Raw genomic sequence first — 16,875 nt, forward strand, 5'->3', positions numbered from 1 at the left:
TCCCCTCCCTGAACTCAGCCCTGAAAATCTCTCCAGGCTGTGAGCTAGGTGATCTGAGGGCTCACAGAGTGTGTTTCTCACCCCTCAGGGATCACTGCCCATTGCCCATTGCCTGATGTCCTGGAAAACCTTGTTTCTGAAAGAGTCTCCATTTCTGGTTATTCTGTATATCAGAAAGTAAGTCGGATTCCTGCTATTGCATCTTGGCCATGAGTGCAAGTCAAAAGTCACAAATTTTCAGATACTTCTTAAGTTTTTCATGTTGTTTCAGCAGTCAATAGATGACAGACCATACTTTTCGATCTATCCAAATGAACAACTGACAATGTTTTTGGTTCTATGTAAATGTTCTTTCTCTATGCCAGGAGCTTATAATAAAGCAAAACTATACTACAACCCACTGCAGACGGCTCCCAGGCTGTTAGAGGACACGAGTGTGTAAAGAGGTGATGCTAATATGGTCACTTTTCGCGTAGAGCTACCCCGGGAAATCTGTCCTAGCTTGGACCAGTCCTGGCACCAGTGAAGGGGGAGAGACATGGGGCTACTCTTGCTTCCTTACCCTGACAGATGAAGTTCTCTTACAGAAATTCGTGGATTCTAATGTTTTCTATTTTTTTGCATTCCAGGAGTCCTGACCTTGGATTGTGTGGTAAAATTGACAGTGTGTTAGAATTTAACTGAAAAGATTTCTTTTTCTTACTGGCCTCCCATAACCGTGGTGCTTATGATGGTAGGATTTCTTTTAAATTGTAATATATTATAGTATTATAAGCTCAGGTCAGATGTGACCTCCTCTGTGAAGACTTCTCTCTTTTCCCTGGTTACCCCAAAGTATGTAACAACTCATTTATATTTTAGAAAGAGTGGAGGGAGGAAAGGAGAGAAGGGAAAAAAAAGAAGCCAAAGGAGAGACAGAAGGAGGGAGGGACGGAACAAGCCTGGAAATCAAATATCCAAACTCTAGGTTCTCTTTCTAAGCAATTAGCATTGGCTCAGCCCAATCTGCAGTCTCTCGAGAGGCTCTCCTTGTCCTGCTGTCAACTCTTACCTCCAGCTTATAACCCTTCGCTAGAATTTCACTTCCTTGAACCAGCAGCTAATGTGGAAAAAAGGGTGAATTTGTGAAGTCTCCAGTCATTTGGAACCTGAGACCTTGTTTTCATTAGCTGTTTAAACTATTCCCAAAGCCTACTTGGGTGAATTTATCGTCAAAGTGAAAACTATTAAGAGATAATCAATTATTTGAAAAATCATTTTGAAGAATTTTTAGAACATCCATCTGCATCTATATTTTTTCAGTGCTCCCTAAAACATTAAGGAGGTCACGTGATGTGATGAGCACTGGGTGTTGAATAAGACTGATGAATCACTGGGATGCCTGGGTGGCTAAGTGGTTGAACATCTGCCTTCGGCTCAGGTCGTGATCCCAGGGTCCTGGGATCAAGTCCCTCATCGGGCTCCCCGCAGGGAGCCTCCTTTTCCCTCTGCTTATGTCTCTGCCTCTCTCTGTGTGTCTCTCATAAATAAATAAATAAAATATTTTTTAAAAGACTGATGGATCCCTGACCTCTACCTCTGAAAGTAATAATATGCTATATGTTAACTCATTGAATTTAAATTTAAAAATAAATAAATAGGGCACCTGGGTGGCTCAGCAGTTGAGCACCTGCCTTTGGCTCAGGGCATGATCCTGGGGTCCATCGAGCTCCCTGCGGGGAGCCTGCTTCTCCCTCTGCCTGTGTCTCTGCCTCTTTCTCTGTGTCTTTCATGAATAAATTAATAAAATCTTTAAAAAAATAAAAATAAACAAATAAAAATAAACAAAAAAATAATGCTCCCCGGATTAGCTTCATGCGGTAATATGTAAACTGTCAATCTAGGTCATTAAGTACATGTGGATATTTAAGTCCACATATTAATAATATACAAGTAAATCCAATTATATAAATATATGTATGTAAATATGCATTATGAACGTGAATTAATATAAAGGAATCATATAAATATGATTATAGATAATATCCCAACAAGTGTATAATATATACGTAGACATATAACGCTATGCAACCACAACCCTTTATAGATCAGCATTCTCACTTTCCCAGGCTTCTTCCCTCCATATTCCAGTGATTCAGGGAGGTTTTGCTGAATGTCTGACTATTTCTTGATAATTAAACAGTGATAATAAGAGCTAACATTCACCAAGCATAGACATCGAGTCAGGGAGCCTTCCTTGTGCAAACTCATCGCATCTGAGCGAGGAGCCTTCTGTCTGCTGAGAGGCCGGGAGCCCCGTCGCCACTGCAGGCCTGTGCCCGGCTGGAAGTGCCAAGCCAGGCTCTGGGCTTGGGCACCGTTTCCATGGCCACTCGTCGATTATAGGCCCTCTCAGGCTCCGTTTCAAGTTTCAAATGTAATTCAGAGGTTCCCGAAAGCTTTAAATACAAACAGAAAGTTATTCCCAAACAATGATGCTATTTTGAACGTCCACCTGTAATTCTCTTTAAGTCTAGTTGCACGAGCCCACAATTTGTGTATTTGTGGCTAAGATGAGTGAGAGACTGTGAAATACTAGTTGAAACATTTCACTGCACCCACTTCTCAATCTGCTCTTCCCTTCTTTCCTCCTTCTCTATCTTTTCTCTTTACCTCCCTTGCTTTCAACCTGTCCTGCCAATCTCATTCTCCAGCTAAGTGTCCAATTAGATGATTGTATGCAAAAAAAAAAGTAATCATAAAAAAATCAATACCGAGGTTGTGGCGTTGCTACTGATGTGATCAGAAGGAGGCTCTCATCTTCCCCCCAGACCCTCCCTCCCCCACCTGTCACAGGGCGTAATGCTCATGAATGCACATTCATATTCTTGGCTGGAGAAACATTGCCATGGCTCAGGTACCTACTGGGCTTTTCTTTGCTTTTGACAGAAGTTATATAGAGTTTATATTTAAAGAAAGAAAAATGAAAGGGTTTTCTGAATTTCTAACAGAAAATGGTGGGCTTTTTTTATGTTCCACTCATGCTGGAGCTTCATATAGGGGAACCTAGTGATATATCCTTTGCAAACAAAGGAAGCGTGTGGTCGGGCTCTTAATATGAAGGTCAGGGTTTTATTTATATTCACATTCAATTCAGAAAGAATAAAAAATCAATACAGATACGAAGCTGACATGCATTGTCCGCAAGCCCTAGTATTTCTAAATGCAACATAGAAATGCACACAAAAGGAACCTTCTGCAGAAGAATCTGGATCACCGACGTTCACACAAAATCCTACACTTTGCCCCCAGATCCTGAATACAGAAATTTGTTCTCCTTATGCTCTGCTATTTTTGATAACGTTCAAATTTATTGATTGGTCTGCCTGCTGGGTACGTCTTATTAACAGTGTTAGGAATGAGAGGGATTTGTGATACCACCTCTTGGTCTTCAGGAATGCCCTTGTTGCAGAGGGCAGAGGGTTTATGCTGCATGTATTTAGTGGGACCGGGAGCTGCAAGGGATCAGGGCGGCCCGGTGGGTGGGAAGCCGGCAATAATGCCGAGCGGTGGTGGATTTCGCCTCTCATCACAATGGCACAAAAAGACCAAGGCCCTGTCCCTGAACACATGCTCAGTGGCAGTGACATCTTTCCGCCTGTTACCTGAATGGTCCATTAACCATATTGAAAGTCAGATAGAACTCCTCCGCCATGCAGAGGTCTCCATCCTCTGTTTATCCTTGGATTTTTACAACTGTAAAGAAATCGTAAGGGTAAGAATTTTCCCTGGATCTATCTTTTCTCCCTTTTTCCTGCCACTAGCACTGAAGCAATGTGATTGACTTAAATCGGCCATGTTCTGTACCCAGGGCCACATACCCGTGTGGACATCTGAAGATATTTTGGCTTCATGTCCTGTATTCAAGCTGTTGGGATGGACATAGGCGTGTGTCCTTACACACATACGAAAGGTGGGAAGTGGGACTGCTCGACATCACCCCAGCCATTCAGAGCAAGAAGGGCAGTTCTTGTGGTTGTTGGGGTCAACACAGACAGACCTTGAAAGAGGTGCCTCACCAGGGCCAATGGCCATCGACAGCTACAGGGCCGGGGAGGGCTCCCTCCTTCCCTGGGGATGGCCCATGGGCCAGGGAGCAAGGCTCGCTCCCCTGACTCACCTCCCTGGGCTGTCCTCCCCTCTGCCCTGGACTCCCCACACCCACCCCTGATCAAAACAGGGCCCCACGGAGGACTTCCCGCTGCCTGGGTGCCTGTGGCACTTGGGGCAGCTGGACAGTCAAGTTCACAGAACATTCACACGAATGCTTGGAAAATGCGAATCAGGGTCATTTATCCACAGTGATCCCCAGTGGTAAATAAGCCAGAATCAGAGCAGCGGGTGACAGAATCAAGGAGCCATGTAATCGTCCACGTTTATGGGCACAGGTATTTCTTTTTTTTTTTTTTTTTAAGATCTTATTTATTTATTCCTGAGAGACAGAGAGAGAGAGAGAGAGAGAGAGAGGCAGAGACACAGGCAGAGGGGGAAGCAGGTCCATGCAGGGAGCCCGACGCGGGACTCGATCCCTGGACTCCAGGATCACGCCCTGGGCCGATGGCAGGTGCTCAACCTCTGAGCCATCCCAGTGCCCTGGGCAGAGGTATTAGTCGTGGGGTTCAAGAGAACCTCTGGCGCTGCTGGGTGTTCCCCCCACCCTTGGATGTTGCCAGACCTGGACCTTCAGCCACAGTCCATCCGAGGTACAGATTCAAAACTGAGGAATTCAGTTAAGGCCTATGAGCACATTCTAATCTAATACATGTTAAAATGATTATATTCTTACTAGACACATTTTATTCTTATTTTAAAATAGCGACTTTTTCTTATTATAAAAGTACATGGCAGAAATTTTGGAGACTAAAAACATAAACTGGGAAAGAAAAATTTTAAATTGCATAATTCCACTTCTCAGGAAAAAAAAATACTATTAACACTCTGGTAGAGTTCCACAGTCTTGTTCCTCTGCTCATATTAATATATATCTTATTATAATTTATATCATACTAAGCATACAACTTTGTGGTTTTCTCTTTATACACAGCATTGCATTATAAATAATTCCTAGTTTACAAATTTGTAATGAGCATCATTTTCAGAGGCTATATATCATTCCACCATTAGGCTAATTTTTTTAATCAACCCTTTGGGCCTTTAAATCGTTTTCTCTTTTATTATTATTATTTTTCTAATGACTATAATGATATCTATGTCTCAAGATTTGAAAAATGTGAACATTTTAAGGCTTTAAGCATTTAATACTGAATTCTTTCTAGAACACGTTTTCCAATTTCCAGCAGCAGGATGCTATCTTCACCATACTCACGAATACACTCAAACATGAATACTTAGGAAAAGTCATTTGAACCTACATATTATAGGTAAATGATATAATTTATGTTTTCGTCGATCTTCTAGAAATCCTTGGAGGTAAATGTTATTTATATAGATACGTACAGATATGTATTGTAAACTTATACAGTAAACTTTTTTTTTTTCATTTTAAATGTTTAATTTTCTTTTGGGGAAAAATAAAAGTGTGTAGTTTTAGAGCAATAGGGACTTTTAATGTGACACCTGCCATTATCACCACACTGTAATTTGTGGTTGCAAGAAAATTATTGCAAATTTCTGCGCCTCCTCTGTCTTTTATTTGTAACATGAATTACGTGTGGGGTTGCTGGGAGGGGATTCAATAGGCTATAAGGAGAAAGTGCTAAGAACAGCTCGGCCACATGGTAAGCCCCCTAGACCGCCTACAGATTTTTGTTTGTTTGTTTTCACACCTTAGAAGAGTGAGGCCCAGAGAGGTTAACCAACTTTCTTAGAAAAATAGAATCCATAAATAGAACCCTTTCTGAAGAGTATCCTGGAGTTTATCTGCCCAGTGGCATAAAATACCCAGCAGAATGGGGGTTGTTGATCTCAGGAGCATTGTGTCGATGCTAATTCCGTTAATGAAACATTGACTTAGGTCTTATCATTGCAGCCGTTCACTTGTGTTTTCAGACCACACAGTGCATGGGTCACAGGGCCATGGAAGCTGCTTGAGTTGGATCTAGACAGGCCTGGTTATGAATCTCAGCTGCTTCATTTACTGTGTTATAATAAGATACTTGACCTTTTTTGGCTTTTCTATTTTTAGCCTTAAATATGAATTGATGATGATTGATGATGATGATGATGATGATGATAGAACAATTCAAACATTTGTTGTGAGAGTTGAATGACTCAGCAAGCATTCAGCCAACAGGAGACCCCAGCACACGTCCCTTCCCACCAGGCCTGGTCTCCTCCTGTGGATGCAGTTGGTGCTGTGACATGGGCCAAGGACACAGCCTCACGCCAGGAAGAAGGCTGTCAGGTGGGTGGTGATCATGGAGCCAGGGAGAGAACCTGCATCTTATTGAAATCCTGACCCGGGAGCTTGTCCACGATCCTCTGGAAATCCCCCTCTGCCTTGTACTGCGGAGCATTACATTTTGTGAATCACTCATTTGTTTCCTGTATATCTATCCTCTCAATGGTTCTGGAGGGCATTGCTGCTTTAATTTTCACAGATGAACTCTGCAGGGAGCAGGGCATGCTCTGTGCTGGGCCTGACATCTCCTGATGCGTGTAGGGGGAGCCAACTTCTGCTCTCTGGTCCCCCAGGATCTACCATGCACCACACTGCTCCCCACCTGCTGCGGCCCCCATGCTAATGCCTCGTTTACACCCATGGTGCTAAGAAGAGAAGCTACACAGCAGTCATGGAGGGCGATCGTCTTCAAGGTCATGCTCTTAAGTCACCGTGGGCCTCCAAAGGACAGTTATTTGTAGTTACAGGTCTCAACATCCCTCATCCAAGAAGTTATAACATTGCTAAACCCTCCACCATGGAAGTCCTGTTTTGTTGCACAACTGGTAGCAGGAAGACTTTCCTTTGGATCAATTAATGGTGATGAGGGGTCCACTGCTATTGATTGAGCCTCCGGTATGGATTAGGGGCGTGAGTAAAAATCCCCATGCCTTCCTTGAGGGTCGGAAACACAGGCACACTCTTCCCACCCCACACCGCTTGCTCCCTGAACTCATTAAAATTCATGCCGAGGTGAGCAGGATGGTAGGGCACTCGCATCTTTGTGAGGTTTATGGACAATTTTTCCTGCTGTGCCTCTGATGGTAATTCCTCAGTTAAATAATTCATAGTGATATTAAGAAGCTTTTTCCTTTAACTATTATGAAGGAAGAAGGAACATTTTTTTTTAAGTAAAAGGTCAAGGGAAAGGCCCCCAATTCTTTTTTGTTTATTTGTTTTTTGAGGAAAGTCGTAGGTTTCATTGGAAATTATGAAATTTTTAAAAAGTTTAATTATTGGCTGCTAGACTGATACTTTTTTGTGTCAAATAAATGCATGAATCCATTGCAATCGTGTGAAGACACTATTGCCCGAAAGCCAAGATGCATAACAGTGCACATGAAATGTTAGTAGTTTGAAACAAAACAAAACAAAACAAAAAAAAAAACAAGAAAGGGGAAATATTTTATTTTGGGGGTGACATAAATCCGGCAAATCAGGGGAAAATGGGATCTGTGTGAGGTGTAGAAAAAAGAGAGATGGATTTTGTCTAAGATTCATGCTGTAGAATCTGAGTTGGGTCAATACATTTACTGAGTGTCTGCTATGGGCTAATCATTTTGAAAGGCACTTGCTAAAAAAAAAAAAAAGAAAAGAAAAGAAAGAAAGGCACTTGCTACACAGACTCATCCTTAGCTCGTACAGTGGTGCTGTGAGGTAGATAATGTTCCTATTAGCATCTCATTTTATAAACATGGAAACTGGGGCTCATCAAGGTTGCATAACTTTCCCAAATCATGAAGCTTTTGGCAAAACCCCGACTAGGTTGCCGGTAGTTCTGCTTCTGACTCCTGTGGCCTTGTCTGTCTATTATCCCTGGAAGACCATTGAGGAAGCTGAACCCTCGGAGGAAAGGTTTCTGGTCTAAGGGCACTCAGCTACTAAGGTGCCGGAGTGTCCCGGATGCCTGCAGCGGGGAGAGTCCTGGAAGCCTGCAACTGACTCTCACCCCTGTAATCAGCTAGTCCCAATTCCAGAAGCCCGCAGCTCCCACTCTAGGATGCCAGATCTGACTTTGTTTCCTGTTTCAGAAACCGTAGCCTTCTGGGACACCTGCTTGATCATTAGCCGAGTCCAAGACCTCAACGTCTACTTGGGACTTACCTTTTGATTTTATCATAATTGAAAGTCAGGTCTTCCCTGAGACTGTGGCCCTTCCCTGAGAGTACAAATGGGGGCTGCATGTCCACTGTCTTGCCGTGTGTCTTCCTACCATCCAGAGCCTTCATGGGATGCCCTGTGGCCCTTTCCAGGCACTCCACTCCCCCAACTGCTTCCCAGACTCTGGGACTACACAATGACCACACAGCGTATCTCTGGAACCATCGAAGTGGACCTGGCACCCCTCCAGGGCCTCATGGAGACTCGGGGCCAACAGAGCAAGAAGTTCCAGGATCTCTGGCACCCACAACTCAACCTAGGGAAGGATCATGCTGAGGCCAGGCATGTATGCTTGGCCTGCTGGTGAGGATCACATGCATCCATACTTGAAAATTCTGTAAATGTGACTCTGAAGAGAAGAAGCCTATGCCTGGGCAGTATTCAGATTCATTTAGTATCAGAAACTTCATTTGCAAAAAGCACCTTAAAAGACTTCTATCTTTAACTTGTTGGGGCTTTTCAAGATGTTAGTACTGACGTCGTTATCAAATGAGGGGATTTTCTTAGAAGTGGAGAGCTGTAATTGGAAAGTATTAGTCATGACCAGGAGCTTTGTGTTTGCCACATGGATCTGGGCACAGCCCTGCCCCTGGAGAGCGAGAGGGAAGTAGCTAAGGATTCCTGAGTCCAGACTTCCTCTGTAATCTGATTGTGCGGCTGCTTCTCCGCATTCCCAGTCTAAGTGGATGACAATCATCTGGCCCAGGTTACCTTGATCCTGCGTGGTGCAGATCTCAGTGGTTTTAATGACAGAGAGAAGGAGACAAGGCAGGCAGACAGGCTCCACAGTCTAGGACACGGCAAGGTAAAAGGATGGAAAGAAGACCCCTTTTAGCAGCAGGTCCCATTGCTTTTGTTTATTGCCCGATGCCGTCCTATAACTTTTGGAAGGAGGCACCGTGCGCAAAGCTTGCACAGTACAGCAGGTTGTCAGTTAGAATGTCTTCCAGAAGTCGGAGTCTGATCAAATCCACCCTGACACGTCTGTTACTTTATACTCTGTTCATTTTAATTCCCTTTGCCGTCAATACACACGAGAATTTCTGCAAGCTCCAGAAGGCCTCAGACGCTTCCCAGTAAGACACATCTGTTGAATTTCTCAGGAAAGATGCTGATTGCTATTATGAATATTCCATAGAAAACGTTTTTTATTAAAATGTCATTTAGGCAAGGAGGGTACTTTAATCAGCCACCAGAGTAGCATGTGTACAAATTTCTTATCTTCATCAGTTATACTCAGCTGTCCTTTTTTCTCTTAATTATTTTTATAATACATTTTATTGTTTAGAAGAATTTTTTATTCACAGAAACATTTCAAAGATAACACAGGGGGTTCCCATAGACTTCATACCCAGTATCCCTATTACCAGCATCTTATGTTAGCAAACAATACAGGGTGTTGCAATGAATGAACTGATATCGATGCAGTATCATTAACTAAGGCCCATACTTATTCAGATTTCCTTAATTTTCACTTAATACCCTTTTTCTGCCCCCCTGGGGTCATGGACAACATATCATATTATATTTATCATTTAAGTCCCCCCAGGCTCAGCTGATCTGTATGTATGAATGCACAGCATAGGTCTTTCTCCATCTCACTTAGTTTACTAAACAAAATGTCTTCAAGGTCCAACAATGTTTTCACAAATGGCAAAATTTCTTTCTTTCTCTCTCACTTTTTTTTTTTTAAATGACTGAATAGTATTTCCTTGGGTGTATATGTACCATAATTTCTTTATAGATCCATCCACCCACGGACACGTAGGTTGTTTCTATGTCTCGGCCATTGCATTGTATAATGCTACAATGGACACAGGGGTGCAGATATCTTTTCCAGTTAGTGTTTTCATTTTCTTTGGATAAATAAACACCCAGAAGGAGAGTTGCTGGATCACATGGCAGCTCTATTCTTATTTTTTAAGGACCCTCCATACTGTTTTCCACAGTGCCCACGCTAGCCTACATTCCCACCAACCATGCATGAGGGCTTCTTTTCACCACATCCTCGCCAACACTTAGTTATTGTCTGTTTGATGATAGACATTCTGACAGGTGTGACGTGGTATCTCACTGTGCTTTTGATTTGCATTTTTCTGATGCTGAGTGATGTCGAGCACCATTTCATATACTTGTTGGCCATCTTCATGCCTTCTTTGGAAAACTACCTATTCAGATCCTCTGCCCACTTTTTTCTTTAAAGATTTATTTATTCATGAGACACAGAGAGAGAGAGAGAGAGTAGAGACAGAGACAGAGACAGGCAGAGGGAGAAACAGAGAGCCTGACGTGGGACTTGATCCCAGGTCTCCAGGATCAGGCCATGGGCCGAAGGCAGGTGCTAAACTGCTGAGCCATGTGGGCTGCCTCTCTGCACACTTCTTAGGTCAAATTTTTTGCTATTGAGTTACATGAACTCTTTATATATTTGGATCTGAATCCCTTATCAGCTATAATTTCCTAATATTTTCTTCCACCCCGGAAGCTGCCTTTTCACTTTGTTGATGGTTTCCTTTGCTGTGCAGAGCGTCTTAATTTGAGGTGGTTCCACTTCCTTTTCACTTTGTTGTTTGTGCTTTAGGTGTCATACCCAAAACAATCACGGCAAAGACCAATGTCAGAGAGCTTCCCACGATCTTTTCTTCTAGGGGTTTTCATGGTTTCAGGTCTTGCATTCAAGTCTTTAACCCGTTTGAATTACTTTTTGAGTAGAATGTAAGCTAGTGCTGCAGTTTTGTCTTTTGCATGAGGCTGTCAGTTTGCACAATTTTCACGACATTGGCCAGCATGCAAGTGTATCATACTGGCTTTAATTAGCATGGCATTGATTAGTACTGACGCAGAACATTTTTATGACTTTATGCGTCATTTGTACTTTCTTATGTATGAGATACTTGTCTGTTCTTTTGGTTAACTTTTTTTCTATCGAGCTGCCCTGTCATCAGAACCAAACAAAAGAAAACCAAAACCAAAAAAACACAACAACTTCAGGATGTTGTTCATGTATAACTACACACTGATACTTCATTAGTTATATCCTTTGTAAATATCTGCTCGCAGCCAGAGTTTATACTTTCATAATTTTTGATATGAAAATTCTTAAATTTTAATGTGCTAATTTTTCAACTTTCTTCTTTTATGATTTTGCCTTCATAGTTCTTGCTCAAGAAAATTTTCTCTGCCCCAAGGTTATACATAGAGTGTTCTTGCAATTTTTTTTTCCTAAAATTTGTTTTTGGGTCCATGTGGAACTTATTTTTGATTATGGTGTGAAACAAAGGTTCAATGTTATGATTATTTTTTGATAACCATCTGTCTTACCAGAAATTTATTGAATAAATTATGCTTTCCCCACTAATCTGTAATATCACATCCATCATATATCATATTTTCATATTCTTGGGTCTAGTTCAGGTTAATTCCCACCGGCAAATGAACTGATTTTTTTTTTCACTTCCTGGGACTTACTATATAGGGAAATCTGTTTTAAAGTTTATTTTCACACATAATCAGCAATATATATTATATCAGGATAGTATAGTATCTTCCTCAAGTTGATGTTTGATGAAGGAATACACTTATATCATCTAAAAAAGCAACTTTTAAGTTTCCAAATGGGGCAAATACCATAGGAAAAAAAAAAGTGATTGGAAACCCATTGAAGGGCCCTTTTACATTTGGGATCCATGAAGAAGATGGAGAAGATGGCTAAATGCAACTTCGCTTCTTATCTTACACTGAAACTTTTTTGAAAAGACTGTATGTAAGTGGGATTCTCCACTAATTAGCTTGATAACTGGTAATAAAATGATCATAAAACAATAACTTAAAATCTGGTTATGGCAGAAAGAAGGGGAACTAACTGTTGCAGAGCGAAGAAGAAAGAAGGGAAGGCGGGAGTAGAAGACATAAAGAAGTTTTTGCTCAAATAAAATTATATTTTTGTGAAAACTTAACAAAGTGTAGAAGATTCTTGAGTAACCTCTATGGCCAAATTTATAAGTGGTAGCAAGCAGTTCCAGGTAATCAAGAAAACAGAGTGAAAAATCGAAATAATGTAGCCACCCTCTGACCACCATGCTCCTGCACACTCCATGCCACTAAGCCCTTTTACCACAATGTGAAAAGAAATGTTGAAACATAGCTGACTTGGGCTGGAAGCAAAGTACTCACTCTGCACTTAGAACTATTTTCTGCATTTTACCATTTACTCTTTGCTGGGAAGTGGCATCGTTTTTTTTGCTGTTTTTGTGGTTGTGGTCATATACAACCTAACCAGGGAGTCGATCTCCCTGGTGGGTGCCTGTCAGTCCTTGTCAGATTCACTTAATAGGCACTGTCTACTGGGTCAAGGCAACTTCAAACCGTCAGCCCTGCTCACACAGGGTGAGTCCCAAGCCTGAGTGTGGTCACGGAGAGAATTAATTCCATGGCATATATAACTAGTTCTAGCTCTGTACTCTTTAATCTACTAAGTGTGGGTGCCATGAAATGCAATCACACGGAAAAAAGAAGGTAAATAGGAAGCCAGTGGGAAAACCAGATACAGCAGTAGTAAACAGTAGTAGTAAACCACATGTGACAGGAGCATTTACTCACTAATAAGAAGGAGGGAACAGAGCATGGTAACACTATGTGCACTCATACACAGTGGTGAACACATCGAATATTAGAAGTCCTGAGCTATCATTCTGAGGGTTCTGACGTAGCGAACACATAGGCATCTGTGCACATACCGGAAAGAAATGAATGCGGGAGACATGGGAAGCTAGGGAACCTGTATAGGAGGACAAAGGAAGCTCTCAGTGCATCGTTGGGCTACTTGACTCTACCTAGAAAACACACAGGAAACCAGTCTACAAACCCTGGGAAGATGATCTCAAAGAGGAAGAGCACAGTTTAACTTAACGTAGTCACTAAATTTCACCACATATCACAGTGATTACGATAGGCATTGATGATTCATACTTATGCTCATCTCCAATGACAGTCCGTAGAGCTGGAGACAAACTAAAGAAAGAAAAAATTAACTCATAATAAAAGTAATTTTCAAAATAGCCTTGTAAGTTAGGCTCACAAGGGACTGGCATTATTATTAAATGTTAACGCCTGCTTCCCTTACTCAGCACTCACTATATTTGAATTTTTTAAATTTTTATTTATTTATGACAGGCACACAGTGAGAGAGAGAGAGAGGCAGAGACACAGGCAGAGGGAGAAGCAGGCTCCATGCACCGGGAGCCTGACGTGGGATTTGATCCTGGATCTCCAGGATCGCGCCCTGGGCCAAAGGCAGGCGCTAAACCGCTGCGCCACCCAGGGATCCCTATATTTGATAAGGTTTTGATCTTCTCGACATCTCCCCGGTGATGGGTGGATTGTAGGAAGTTGAGGTTGCAGAAAATCTTGAGTGATCTGTCTAAGACCCTTCATGTTCCTGGCACAAATTCAACTCCGGAATTTCTAGTTGGGCCTTCACATTCATGTCTGACACCTACTAATGCTGGTGTTCTTAAAGCATGATTTCGTGAAATCCCCAAAATACATGTAAAGTAATCACTCATGATCTATAAATAAAATCCAGAAAGAGTATTTGTACAGGTTCAAAAATATGAACGATGCTATGCTTCACAAAGAAAAAAGTAGATGGTTTTCTTCCTCTTCCTCATACTGAGTAGAAAGAAACATGAAATTTACCACATTCAACTGAAAATTAGCAGTAGGGTGTAGCAGAAAAGCACAAGCTTTACTCATGGATCTCTGGACTCGACCCTTGCTCTACTGCTTACAGAGTCTGGTTCTTCTATGAATAGATAGGTCTATGGTGAGTATAAAGTGAGTTGCTCTATGTGAAGTCTACTGGGATGCATGAGTGACATTGCTCCATTGTCCTCCTTTGTCCCAAATTCTATATGACATCATGAAGGTTTACCAGTCTCAGGTCACAGCCTAGTTTAGAACCAAATGAAGGATAGATGCAGGAATCAGATAGCCAGGAGATGTTTGTTTGTTTGTTTGTTTACAGGTGAAATCAAGGTGGAGGGATCTGGCTAACATATGGCCAGATGGGTTTGCCAACATTCCCTGCCTGATGCCTCTCCGCTGAGTCAAATCTAAATCTTAAAACAAGCAGCTGGATGAACTCAATAGGAAGATCGGTCTACAGAGCAGACCCCATATGGAGGAAGACTGTCCATCTAAAAGAAAAGGAAAAGTCCAAACTCTTCGGTGCTAAATGTTATAGTAGAGTGACCCTATCCATTTAAGAAAAGAGGATCCAATCTGTTAGAGCCAATCAGTCAAGACTGACTCACTTCTGCTTGATAGGGAAGAAAAGGTGTGGCGTGGGGAAGAGGCCAAGATGGTCACATGGCATCATTCTTCCTGGCAGAGTGCTCAGGAAGGGATGTGGAATTCGTCACAGCAAACCTCGCCATCCTTCCTGACACTCAAGCCAGACTGAAATTAGCTATAATGTGACCTTTCTGTACACCCTGCATCTAGACTCAACTCAACTCGACTCGTTTGTCCTTTTACCATCGTCATGCTCCATGTGGGCTAATGAGATTCCATGAGCACCCTCACACATGCGCACCCTCACACTTGCCATTTTTATAGTCATTCTTCACTCTGTATCCAATCCCAACCCTTACCCGTGCCTTTCCATAGTAGTCCAGGTTCAGAAAGTATATTTCCACCTCCTGTTTTCCTTTGATTCTCCATGAAAAGTACTTACAACTTAAAATACATCACAAGGACTCATGCATAATAACAGAAACGGTAGTAGCTTACATTTATTAAGAATCACTGCATCAGAGCAACTGATGGCACAGTCAGTTAAGCATCAGACTCTAGATTTCAGCTCAGGTTATGATCTCAGTGTTGTGATATTGAGCCCTGTGTCTACTCTGAGCTCAGAGGGGAGTCTGCTTAAGACTCTCACTCTCTCACCCTCTGCCCATCCTTTTCCTCCCCCCCCAAAAAAAAATATATATATATATAAATTTTTTATTGGTGTTCAACTTGCCAACATATAGAATAACACCCAGTGCTCATCCCATCAAGTGCCCCCTCAGTGCCCATCACCCAGTCACCCCCACCCCCCCACCCACCACCTCTGCCTTCCACCACCCCTTGTTTGTTTCCCAGGGTTAGAAGTCTCTCTAAATAAATATATCTTAAAAAAAAAAAAAAAAGAATCACCATGTACTAAGCTCTGGACCAAGTTTTTTTTTTTTTTTTTTTTTTTTTTAAGATTTTATTTATTTATTCATGAGAGATACAAAGAGAGAGGCAGAGACACAGGCAGAGGGAGAAGCAGGCTCCATGCAGGGAGCCTGACATGGGACTCAATCCTGGGTCTCCAGGATCACACCCTGGGCTGAAGGCGGTGCTAAACCGCTGGGCCACCTGGGCTGCCCAGGACCAAGTATTTTTACACAAATTTTGGTTCATTTACTCTCCGCAACCTCCTAGGATTTCAAGCTACACTTTTCGGCATGTGTGGAGTTAGCTGAGGCTGAGAAGTATTAACAGACCCAAGTCTTTGAGGAAGGACCTTGAGGACGATGACAAGCATGCCTTCAGGATCTTGGTGGGCTTCTGCTCCATGCCCCGCTGGAACCCGTGAGGGTCGGTATTCCAGTGGACCTCAGGGATACTACATGTCAAGGCTGGGGTGACAAGAGCTTGTGCTGTTGCCACATCAGAACCGGACCTCCCAGTTCTTTTATCTTTGGGGCATGCTTTGACATCAGAGATCCACGGGACAGAGGCTACAACCAGAACAAGAAATGACACAGACACATACATCACAGTCACCAAGCTCACGTGTGTGTGTGTGTACTTATCGTCTGTCCAGGGCTCTAACACGTTTTGAGAGTCAAGGAGGAGAGAGGACGGCAGGCAGGTGGTAATCATGCTTCTGTGCGTCTCCACACAGTGTGATGCCTATAAGGGAAGACTACATGAGGCATCTTTAAAGACAGGTTCTGGGAAGCAGCAAGATATCTTTCCTGTACCCTAATTTAGGTAGCTGAGAGATAAGTAAATTAATCTTCATTATCAATCCGCCAGATAGCAGGAGTTACCCTGAAGCACCCACTCTGTCAGTGCAGCCAGGTATGGTCCACATGGCCGATCACTTGCCTTCTCGTGGATCCAGGTGCGTCCCTGACAAACTTGGCAACGAGAACGATCTTCAGTCCCGAACAAGCTTGCCCATTGCTTCTGCTTGCTCTGGCTCCTGCCTCTTGATGAGGCCGTTGCAATTAGACAAATCACAGCGTCTGCAGTGGGGCCCCCTTTCAGTAGCCATGCATGACTCATTGTGACGAGGGAAGTGTAAAAGCAGCAGGTAAAAAATGATGAACAACATCCATCATTACACAGGGGTCTGGCTAAAAGCTTTCTGTCACTATCAAGAGTGTGTAGTTTCCAGCCTTGACAGTGGTGGAAGCAACATGCTGTGAGCAGCGCAGTTTCCACACACACCACCTGCCTTGATCCAGGCTTGGGCTGAAACTACCCCACCTGCAGCCCCTAGAGCGGCCATG

Source organism: Canis aureus, chromosome 12 (genome assembly GCF_053574225.1).
Source record: "Canis aureus isolate CA01 chromosome 12, VMU_Caureus_v.1.0, whole genome shotgun sequence".
NCBI lineage: Eukaryota > Metazoa > Chordata > Mammalia > Carnivora > Canidae > Canis > Canis aureus.